General features: G+C 42.8%; 1 protein-coding gene across 3 annotated transcripts in view; it reads left to right on the top strand.

Annotated features, from left to right (window-relative positions):
* The window catches only part of CSNK2A1 (casein kinase 2 alpha 1), a 51,569-nt gene that overhangs the window by 20 nt on the left and 40,411 nt on the right, over positions 1-11,138 (top strand). For 2 of the 3 annotated variants that reach the window (XM_049650996.1, XM_049651002.1), the window contains exon 1: positions 1-59. This exon is cut by the window's left edge. The gene's annotated coding sequence lies outside the window, so the exon portion shown is untranslated. The other variant, XM_049650998.1, reaches the window with a different exon arrangement.

Here is an 11,138-nt window from a genome sequence, read left to right as displayed (position 1 = left end):
CATATTGTCTGTGTGAGGAGAGGGGAGAGCGGCCGCCGCCGCTGCCGCTTCCACCACAGGTACTGTGGGAGCCGCCAGGCGAGGTCGTTGGTGTGTGGAGGTGGGTCCGGGATAGGACGACGGGTCGCGGTCGGCCCTCGCGCTCCCAGCGGACTCCCGAACGGCCCATCGCCTTCCCCTGCCCCCCCCCCCCCTTACACACACCAGCCGAGGCCCCTGCAGCTCATCGGGGAGGCCTGGGGCCACCCTTCAGGACCGCGAGCGAGGCTTGCGGGGCAGAGGCTGATGTGAGGGTGGGAACTGGCTTTCTGGAGTCCCGCTTATGGCGGGGGAGAGGGCTGGACTGGGGCGGGGACTAGGGGGCAACTTGGAGGAGGGGGTCGCCTGAGGGGGAAGGGAGCTTGAGGGGTGGGGCCACAGGGGGATGCTGGGGGAGGGTGCCCAGGGGAGTGGTGCTTGATGGGTAGGGTGGGGTGAACCCTCCCGGGAAGCGGAGCAGCTGGAGTGGGGGCCTTCTAAGGGTCCCTGTGGGCCGGGCTGGGCTTCCCACCTGCAGACTGGGGTGCAAAGAGGAGGGAACCCCGGGCGAGGTCGCTGGGAAGAAAGGGGGAAGGGACCGCGAAGTGGGGCCGAATGGGTGGAGTTGGGAGTTCAGGGTTAGTTGGGAGCCTGGGTGGTAGAGAAGTATGTAGAATGGAAGGTTGGCCAGCAGTATCCAGCCTAGTTTGTGACCTTTCGGAAGAGTACGACTTCTATTTTGTTTTTTTTTTGCTGCTGTTGTTGTTGTTGTTTGTTGTTTTGCAGCGTCGGAACGTTTCTAGTCTAAGCAGGTGATGGGTGGAGCTTCGGTAGTTTGTTTTTGGAAAGCGAAGTCAGGGTGGGAAGAAGTCGCTTCTTGACTCTTGGCTATTGTGGGAAGGGAAAGAGTTCCGAAACGAAGGTGGTGCCTTGACTTGGGAAGGACTCGGTTGCCTTGAAGCTGCTGAGGTCTGCGAGAAGGGGGCACGGGGAGAAGACGTGCAAAGAAAACGGGAAGGGGACGATTTTAGCAGGAGTTAGGAGGCTGCATTACACCTAAGGAGTGGCGGAGTCGGCCAGGGCTAAAGAACCAGAGGGCCTGGGTTCTCAAATGTCAGTGCCTTTGCTACTTAGCTGTGTGCCCTGATCTCTGTGAGCCTTGGTTTTCCTATCTGTAAAGTGGGCGCCGTAGGATTTCCTAGGTCGTACGTTTACGGTGAGCGGTAAAAAGGATACTTTGTGTCGAGTGCTTAACGCAGTACCTGGCAGGTAGTAAGCGCTTGGTAGGTTAAAGGGACCAGCTGGTATATTTAGGGGTCCTCTGTTCTACGTAAAAGGTGTGGTCAGGAACCAAACGGTGGGCGAGACTTCAGAATATTACCCTTGTGGAAATTGCTGCAGTGTTTTGTTTCGTTGTAAGTCGATTTGGCGTAACTGGCTTGGTGGGCCCTTGAAAGACCAGGGCCAATAGCGGGTCTCCCTCGTGTCGTTTAAAAAACCAAAAACCAAAAAACGTCAACTGCTGTTTGACCTGGGCACCTTTATCCTTCTGTGACTTTGAAATACTTGACTTTCATTTGCTATTGGGGGAGGGTGTGCAACTTGAAGAAAGAAAAGATTTGAAGTGTGCTTGGGTTGATTTATCCACTGATTACAAAGTTAGGTCACCCTGGGGCAACTTTTTTTTTTTTTTTTTTTTTTAAACCCCGACATGCCCGGTTATGTCCTCCTGTATGGAATACAGTAGCGAAGAGAAACACGCGTTGAAGGGGAACGTTAGGTTAGTTTCTGTGTAATGGGTTTCTTGCCTTACTGTTTGGGGATGAAACAAGTGGCAGCTTCCTTTCCACAGTGTATTTTTAGTTCTCCTGTTGCCTAGCCACTGTTACAGGCTGAGTCTTTGATTTTACTGTTGTCTCTGTCTCTGAACAGATACCTTTACTTCACATACTCCTTTGGAGAAGGGAAATTTTCTTCAGGAACTGAGTTGAAAGCCTTCCCTTAGGGTTTGGGTGTGTGGTAGACAGAATGATACCCTCCCCGACAAAGATGTCCATACTCTAATTCCCAGAATCTGTGAATGTGTTACATGGTAGAAGGGACTTTGCAGATCTCCTTAGAGTCACGAATCCGAAAATAGGAAGATGATTCTGCATTTCATGGATGGACCCAATCTACTGACACGAGACCTTGAAAGCAGAGAACTTGACCCCCACCTGGGAGTCAAGGGAGGGCAGAAGGGTGAACACAGAGATTGCGACCATGAGAAGGACTCCGTTTGCTGTTGCTAGAGGGGGCCACAGGGAAAGCATGAGAAGGAATATGGTCGGCTCCAGTGGCAGAGACCAGCCCCAGCTGACAGCCGGCACTAGGAAATGGAGACCTCAGTCCTACAACCGCCAGAAACTGATTGTGACCAACAGCCAGAATGAGCTAGGAAGTGGATTCTTCCCCCAGAGTTTCCAGCAAGGAATATACCTTGATTCTGGCCTCGTGCCCTAAGCAGAAGACTTAGCCAGAGCCCGCGTAACTTCTGACCTACAGAAACTTCTGTGACCTGAGATAATAAATTTCTGTTGTTTGAAGCCACTCCTGTTTGTGGCAGTTTGTTGCGGTGGCAGTAGAACACTGTATCGATTTTTGGTACCTGGAGTGGGGTACTGTTACCTCAAAATGTGGAAGTGGATGAAGGCCAGAAAATTTTTGAGGAGCATGGTAGAAAAGACCTACAACAGATGGTAGAAATATGGATGTTGACTCCTAGTGAGGGCTCAGGGGGAAATGAGGCAGGTATTAGAAACTGGAGGAAAGAGGATCCTTGTTACTTAGTGGCAAGTAAGTTTAGAATTGTATCCTGTGGTTATGTGGAAAAGAGAACTAGTAAGTAATAAACCTGGCTCTCCAGTGGAGATTTCCAAGCAAAGTGTGGAAGGTGGAGCCTGATGTATTTGTGCCTGGGAGTCTGACTAACAACAGTGAACCCCTATGAAATTTACGTAAAGTCCATGAGGTCCTTGAGGATTTTATACTAACAAAAACGATGCCAGCTTGGATTGAAAGACATAGTATGAAAGTTAAAGAGGTCTGTTAAAACCCCCCAAAGTCTAGGCAGGAAACGGGCTGGTAAACTCAGGTGTGAGTGTGCTGCTTTTTGTTAAAATGTGGGTGACTCAGAAGCTGGAACCAAGAGCCCAGAGAGGTAGAGCTGAAAGCTGCAGAGGATTTTTCCCTGACTTTGAAATGGAATGGAGTTTGCCCAGATTTTGAAACTGCTTTGGACCAATGGATCTGTTTTCTCTTCCATTTTCCTATTTTGGACTGGGAATTCTATAACTGTTGCCCTATACCTGTCCCACCCTTGTGTACTGGAAGCAGGTAGCTTGGTTTTTGTTTTCAGAAATTGTGCCCCAGGAGTTCTTATTGTATTATACACAAAGCCTCATCCACACCTGATTTAGATGATGAGATTTGGGACTTTTTAATTGATGACCTTTAGGTGAGATTTTGGGATTTTGAGTTGATGCTATAATGGAATGAGACCTTAGGATGGGATGGATGTATTTTGCATTTGGGAAAGATATGAATCAATGGAGGTCAGAGGGGGGGCTGTGGTAGATGAAATGACACCCTGCCTTCCCTCTCCCCCCAAAGATGTCTGTACCCTAATCCTGGAATCTGAATATGTTAACATTATATGGCAAAAGGGACTTTGCAAATGTAATTATGGTTTAAGTATCTTAAGATAGGAAGATTATCCTGGATTTTCTGAGTGGGGCCAATCTAACATGAAGGCAAAGAACTTTGTCCAGCTGCAGTCAGAGAGATGGGTCAGAAGTTAGAGATTTGAAACATGAGGGGAACTCAACCCACCATTACTGGAGGGGGCCTCATGGAAAGCATGTGGACAGCCCCTTGCTGACCACTAGCAAGGAAATGGGGGCATCAGTCATAACAACCACAAGAAACTGAACTCAGCCAGCAGTCTAAATGAGCTTGGAAGCAGATTCCTGTCCCTGCCCCAAGTGTCAGCAAGGAACAGAGCAAGGTGGACATCTTGAGGGTTTTTTGTTTGTTCGTTTGTTTGTTTGTTTTGGTCTTGGGAGACCCTAAGCAGAAGATCCAGCCAAGTGCACCTGATTTCTGGCCTATAGAAACTGTGAGATAATAAATTTGTGTTGTTTTATGTTTGTGGTAATTTGTACAGCAACAGTAGAAAACAAATAGAGGCCTTTTGCTGATTTTATTTAAAACTCTCGGGGGGATAGGGGTGCCTGGGTGGCTCAGTTGGTTGAGCGTCTGACTTCCACGCAGGTCACGATCTCACAGTTGTGAGTTCGAGCCCCACTTTGGGCTCTGTGCTGACATCTCAGAGCCTGGAGCCTGCTTCCAATTCTGTGTCTCCCTTTCTTTCTGCCCCTCTCCACTCATGCTCTGTTTCTCTCTTACAAATAAATAAACATTAAAAAAATAAATAAAAAAAGAAAATTTCAGGGGGATTGTTTTCTAAAGAACAGAAGTAGTAAAGATTATTCTGCAAAGTGATTGGGTTCTAGAAGACTTCACAAAGTAATTGTGTTGAGTAGAACCTATGCCTTTTCCTTAGTGTTTAAATATCCTGTTACTGCCCTTAAATACAATTGGAATTGGCTAGATGACTAGCATTGAAAAATGTGGATTCTAGAGCTCTAGGCCATTTTGGTAGGATTTCTATAAATTGATGATTTTTCCTTGCCTATAATAAATGTCTTGAGTAAATGACATAATTTCTTCATTAATTTTTATTGGCTGAATAAAGCAATAAGTTTATATGACAGCCTTTTAAAGACTTATTTCTAACTTTTTAGAGGAGATGGAAATGGGTGATCTTTTTTTGTGAATTGATAACCACCTATATACAGTAGTCTGTTCTTTTTACCCTTCCCACCCCAACCCGAAGTTGTTGTAACGTCTTTTCTCCCTGTCTTTGTCATTTGAGGTTAAGAGTCACATTTGGGAATTATAATTGCAGTATGGAGTTCTAACTTTTAAGAAAGGCTGTCCTGCCGCAGTATCCTGCTGATTTGATTCATAAAATGTAGACTCTCAACTTTAGTGGGGACTTCAGAGGATGGAGGAAAGGAGACCACTTCTTTTCAATTTAGTTACCTGAATAGAAAGATGATTACAAAATTAGAACATTTCAGGGGCGCCTGGGTGGCTCAGTCGGTTAAGCGTCCGACTTCAGCTCGGGTCATGATCTCACAGTTCGTGAGTTCGAGCCCCGCGTCGGGCTCTGTGCTGACAGCTCAGAGCCTGGAGCCTGCTTCGGATTCTGTGTCTCCCTCTCTCTCTGCCCCTCCCCTGCTCATGCTCTGTCTCTCTCTGTCTCAAAAATAAATAAAAACATTAAAAAAAAATTCAAAATGAGAACATTTCAGGGTATGAAGGCCTTTTTAAGATTATGTATTTGACTTTTGGGTTTAGAGTAAAGGAAATTGGGCCACATGAAGGTTAAGTAGCTCAACCTGGTATCAGCCCTGGAGCTGGCCTAGAATCCTGGTCCAGGCAGTGGAGATACATGGCTTTTGAACTGTATTCCTTGTGCACTCCCTGCCTTGCCCTTTTTCTAGGTTTTACCTTGGACAGATTCTCTCTGCCTCACCTTCCTTGTGGAGTCATTGTGAGAATTGAGATAGTGTAACACATTTAACAGTACCTACCATATGAAGTGCCCCAAGGATGTTAACTGTTGTAACATTTATGATAGTTGTTTTGGCAACTATATGACAACTTCTGCATAATCCCGTTAGTTTGTATAAATTTAGAAACAGAACTGGTGAAGTTTAGCACTGGATTAGGTATAAGGTCTTAGCACTTTAAGGGAATGATAATGTTTGTGATACTTGATTTAAAATGAGAAACTGGTTGGGGTGCCTGGCTGGCTCAGCCGGTAGAGCATGCAACTCTTCATCTCAGGGTTGTGAGTTCGAGCTCCACATTGGGTGTAGCATACTTATAAATAAAATCTTAAAAAAAGAAATGAGAAACTGGATTTGATCCTTGGTCTGTTAAATTCATTGAGTGACCTGGGCCAAGTTTGTTTCCCAAGAGTATTAGTGTGTTTGTACACCTAAATTTTTTTGAACTCCTAAGATGGATAATTTCAAAAGTGGTATATCATTTAGCTATTTTTTAATAGAAATCTGGGCCAGCTAGCTTTTCAAACAAAGAAATTCCTTCAGGATTAAGGAAAAGGAATCGCTGTCATTGTAACAAAGGGTATATTTGCATTGGGTTATAGACAATTGGTAGTTTTTCTTAAATATTTGATATGCTCTGGGATAGATTTCAACAGACCTAGTTGTTGACCAGATACCCTTCTTTTCCCACATAGAAATCAAGGATTAAGTCTTTTTAAAAGTTTAAGGTGAATCCTGCTAGGAGCGGTATTTCATTGGTTTCTACAAATTCTGTGTCATTCAGCCTTAGACATGAGAAGCCTACTTAGCAACAGTCGCTATGGTGGGCAAGCTTTTTTTTTACATTAGTGGTAATAGTGTTTTCTTGCATAGAAGATACCGGGTTATCTGAAGTGAGGGTTTTAGCATTAAATACCCAGATACATTTAGAATAATCGTTTATAATTTATATGTGTCACATCTTAAATGCCCTTGTACTGGCTACTTTTTTCTTTTCCTTTTATACTTTCTGATCTTGTGGATTTTTCTGACAGGTTTTTACTAGCTGAAACATTTTAATCTGCTTGGAAAAGTGAACACTTGGAATTTTTCTGAAGTTATGACTAATGCACTAATGGGCATTTCTCAATTTAGCTATCTCATTAATGTGCTATAAATTTTAAGAAAGCAACCCTGTGAAAAATGAGTGGGTAAATTATTTTCCTAAAAAAATTGAATCATGTCATATCAGAAAATACACAATAGCCATTTTAGGCTATTGAATTTATAACCAGTGAAAAGGTGTTACTTGTTCAGCAGATCCTGAATGCCTGCTACATGTCTGGTAGGTGCTATCATAAGGATTTCTAAAATTAAAAAAAAAAAATTGAGTATTTTATTTATTTTTGAGAGAGAGACAGAGTGTGAGCAAGGGAGGGGCAGAGAGAGAGGGAGACACAATCCCAAGTAGGCTCCAGGCTTCAAGCTGTCAGCACAGAGCCCCATGTAGGGCTTGAACCCACAAACAGTGAGATCATGACCTGAGCCAAAGTCAGATGCTTAACCGACTGAGCCACCCACGTGCCCCTAAGAATTTCTAGATTGTCCCTGTTCCCAAGCTTACAGTTGAATGACATTTTGTAATCCTATATCATTCCACAATGTAGTACCTTTCTGAAATGTTTTCTTGTGAAAACTCCTACTGGCTTTGTGTCTTAGGTAAAGACACAGAAATCTGGGTGGGGGAGGGATTGAGAATTTCTCATTCTTAATGGAATTCTTTAACTGAGACTGCGAGGGGGGGGGGGGGCGCAACAGGATAGCTGGAAAGAACTCCATCTTTGGAGTGAGATGACCATATTTGGAGGTTACTTAACCTCTCAAACCTGGATTTTGCTATCCAATTAGGGTAGCAGCTACCTTGAGCCATTTATTAACCTTCAGTTTTTTCATCTTTAAATGGGGGTTAGTAGTACTTACCTCAGATGTTCTTGTGAGGATTAATAACTAAAGTACCAGCTAATGTTTTCTCTGAGTTACTGTGAGGATGAAGAGTTATTTTATAAAATACTGGATGCCTGACTAATGTGAGTTCTTTCTCTTTGCTGTCAGTGAAGACCATGTGTTCATTGCAATGCTACTGCTCTTTATTTTCATTTTCTGCTGCCAGGAGTTCTTATTTTTTAATGAGGCCTTTTGACCCGTACTTCCTGTTTCTGGTGTGTCCTGCTGGGTGAGTGAGGTACTGAATTGCTATTTAGGGGTGGGTCGGGTATGTAAGTTACACCCAGTGTAGATTGCCTCGGTTGCTCAGGTACAGTATACACTGCCAGAGTGGTTATCTAGTCTTGGTGAATCTAGGGTTCTCTTCTAGGTAGAGAAGTGAATCTGCCTAGCTCATACTCAGGGAAAGTTCAAGGTTTGCTCACCTGTAGCCTTGTGGACCTGGATCAGAGGTCTTATTCCCCAGTGGTTTGATCACAGTTTACTTGTACTTGTGTATTATGTGTTAGGAATATGTTTGGAGGAGAACTTTTTCCTGTGTTAACATTTTCTCTATGTCCTATTCTCTCAGGTATGATCTTAACTTTCTTGTTTGCTCTGAATTTTGCAATCAGACACTTGGTAGGCAAAGCAGGAACCTATCTTTATCAGTACTTTAAAGTACATAAATCATTCTACGTATTTATGACTATATAGACTGAATATATATATATAGCCATCTGCTTTGGAGTTGGTCTTATATCTTCGAGCCGGAGAGAGGGAGAGAAAGAACCTTAAGATCTTAAGCGGGCTCCACACCCAGTGGAGAGCCTGACCCGAGGTTCCATCTCACGACCTGAGCCAAAATCAAGAATTGGACACCTGATCGAGCCATCCAGGTGCCTCTTCCATCTTTTAAAACCCGATTTTTATACCATTGTCTCCTGGTGACCATCCCATTCAGATAAGAGACTAATGAAGGCTCCTGATTGTTAAAACTCACATCCTCCACCTTTCACCTTGCTTCCAAATTTAAAGCAACCCATTTCGTTGTAGTATGTATCGTAGGCTGTTATTAAATCAGTGTGCAGAATTAGGGAAGTAGTGTTTAATTAGTGAAAATAACCTATTTAGGCTTTGAATCCTAAACAGAGTAGGATTAAAATCTGGCCTCCTTCACCTAGTAATCCTTTGATCTTTGGCAGGTCATATAACCTCTGAACCTGTTTCTTTTTTCTTTCTTCTTCTTCTTCTTCTTTTTTTTAATGTTTAATTATTTTTGAGAGAGCACAAGCAGGGAGGGGCAGGGGAAGGGGGGCAGAGGATATGAAGCAGGCTCCGTGCTGACAGCAGAGAGCCCGATGTGGGGCTCAAACTCATGAACTGTGAGTTGGTGACCTGAGCCGAAGTCAGATGTTTAAGCGACTGAGCCACCCAGGCGCCCCTGAACCTGTTTATTTCTAAAATGGGAGTTAACATTTCCTCCCGTGCTTGGTTTATAAGAGGCATTCAAATGGACAGCAGTAGTTATTATTACATACATAAATGCTGGATTATACTTTACTCTAGATCTCAAATGAAGTTTTCTGTCTTTGGGTTCCAGAGGGTTGTGGCCAGTGGAACAAAGTTTCAGATTGTGACTTTATTTTGATTGTGTCGCCTAGTAAAATGATATACAGATGAAGACTTCTTTGCCCATCATTTATTCTGTATTATTGGAGACAGTACTGGACTTCAAATTTATGTCAGATGTTTGAGGTAGAGCTGCCTTAATTCAAGGAAGTCAAACTGCTTGGGTTTTCTTATGTTACTTCCCTTCATTGGAAGACCTCCCACTGTTGCTATGTTATTTATGTAACATTGACACTTTGATTCTTTTTCTGGCTTAAAGGTAGAGAAATGAAATTCACACAGAGCCCAAATGCTAATGTTTTTTGTTATTTCATACTTGCTGGTTTGCTTTATGGGAAAGCTTGAGTGTGTTGCCTTTTAAAACAGAAATGTTGTAAATTTTGTAGATGGGAATAAAGACAGGAGGCCCCATACTGTGTTAGGATTGTAATGTCTTAAATATCCTGCAGGTTTATGTAAGCAATAACTATGTGAGTTATCGAGTATTATTGTGAATATTTATATTTCAAATTTGGATCCTTAACAGGGCCAGAAGAAACTTAGGCTGTTGACTTTGAATGGGTAGTTCTTGCTTATTCGGTGTGTACTTGGAGTCTTAGGATTTGAAGGTCAGAGTGGGTTAAGGGAACTGTCAAGGAGCTAATTGTTAACCTTGTCTATATTTCCCCCAATTTAAGAAACAAAACACCACTACTTACATGGCATTAGCTTGATAGATGAGAGAGAATATTGTCCATGACCTTGAGATAAGAAAATAGAATCATTATAAAGTGGAGCTGGAAAGGTAACTTCATTTAATCTTACATTCATGTTTACCATTAACCTGTTTGTTTGTTTATTTTGGCTTATTCTTCCAAGTTAGGGTTATGAAGCTTATGTTATTTTATTTTATTTTATTATTTTTTTTTAAATTTTTTTTTTTTATTTTTTATTTTTTTATTAATCTCTGCACCCAGAATGGGGCTCAAACTCACGACTCTGAGTTCAAGAGTTGCACGCTCTTCTGACTGATCCAGCCAGGTGACTCAGATTAGGAGGTTTAGTTTGTGTTTGTTTTTGTTTTTTGTGCCAATGACCTACATACAAGTAGATGGTCTCTCAGAAGAAGTCATTGTTCATTAATGGTTATATCTGGATTAAGAGGTTGGAAAAGATGATTATATGTATATCCCTTGAAACAAGGGGAGTTATGAAATAGTTTTTTCAACTTACTGCATGGATTCTGACAGTTTCAGCTTGTGATCTCTGTATGTTATTTAAACTTGGATTTTTCAGCCAATGTGCTATATTAGCCTGTATTAGCGTGAGTTAACAGATGCGCTGAGGTACTGGTCCCCTCAGCCCTCTGGCCATTTGTGCAGGCTACATACAGGGCATCCAAGCCAATGTCTTTAGGTCCAAAAGTCTTGATCACTCATCCCAGTGTGCCATACAAATACTACTTTCTCTTGGTGTTTTGAATTTTAAAAAGGCAATAAGCACTGATTTAGAAGTTTGGTAATTGAGTTTTTTAACAGTTTTAAGACGCAAAAGGCCGCCAATCTTAAGATAATCTTGGCTTTAAATTTAGAAAAGACTATTTTAAAGTATCTCTCAGATCTAAAGTAATTCTCTTTCCACATACAATTGAAGAGATACACTTTTAAAAGTTAGGGGTGCCTGGGTGGCTCCGTCTGTTAAGCATTTGACTACTGGTTTTGGCTCAGGTCATGAGCTCATGGTACGTGTGTCCCATGCGTTCTGGCCCCACCTTGGGCTCTGCACTGATAGCCTGCTTGGGATTCTCTCCCTTTCCTGCTGGCATACTTTTCTCTCTCTCTCTCTCTCTCTCTCTCTCTCTCTCTCTCT

This window comes from Panthera uncia (genome assembly GCF_023721935.1).
Source record: "Panthera uncia isolate 11264 chromosome A3 unlocalized genomic scaffold, Puncia_PCG_1.0 HiC_scaffold_11, whole genome shotgun sequence".
In the NCBI taxonomy this organism is placed as follows: domain Eukaryota; kingdom Metazoa; phylum Chordata; class Mammalia; order Carnivora; family Felidae; genus Panthera; species Panthera uncia.
The sequence above is the reverse complement of the archived record's forward strand: the minus strand, read 5'-3'. Positions and strand labels throughout refer to the sequence as shown.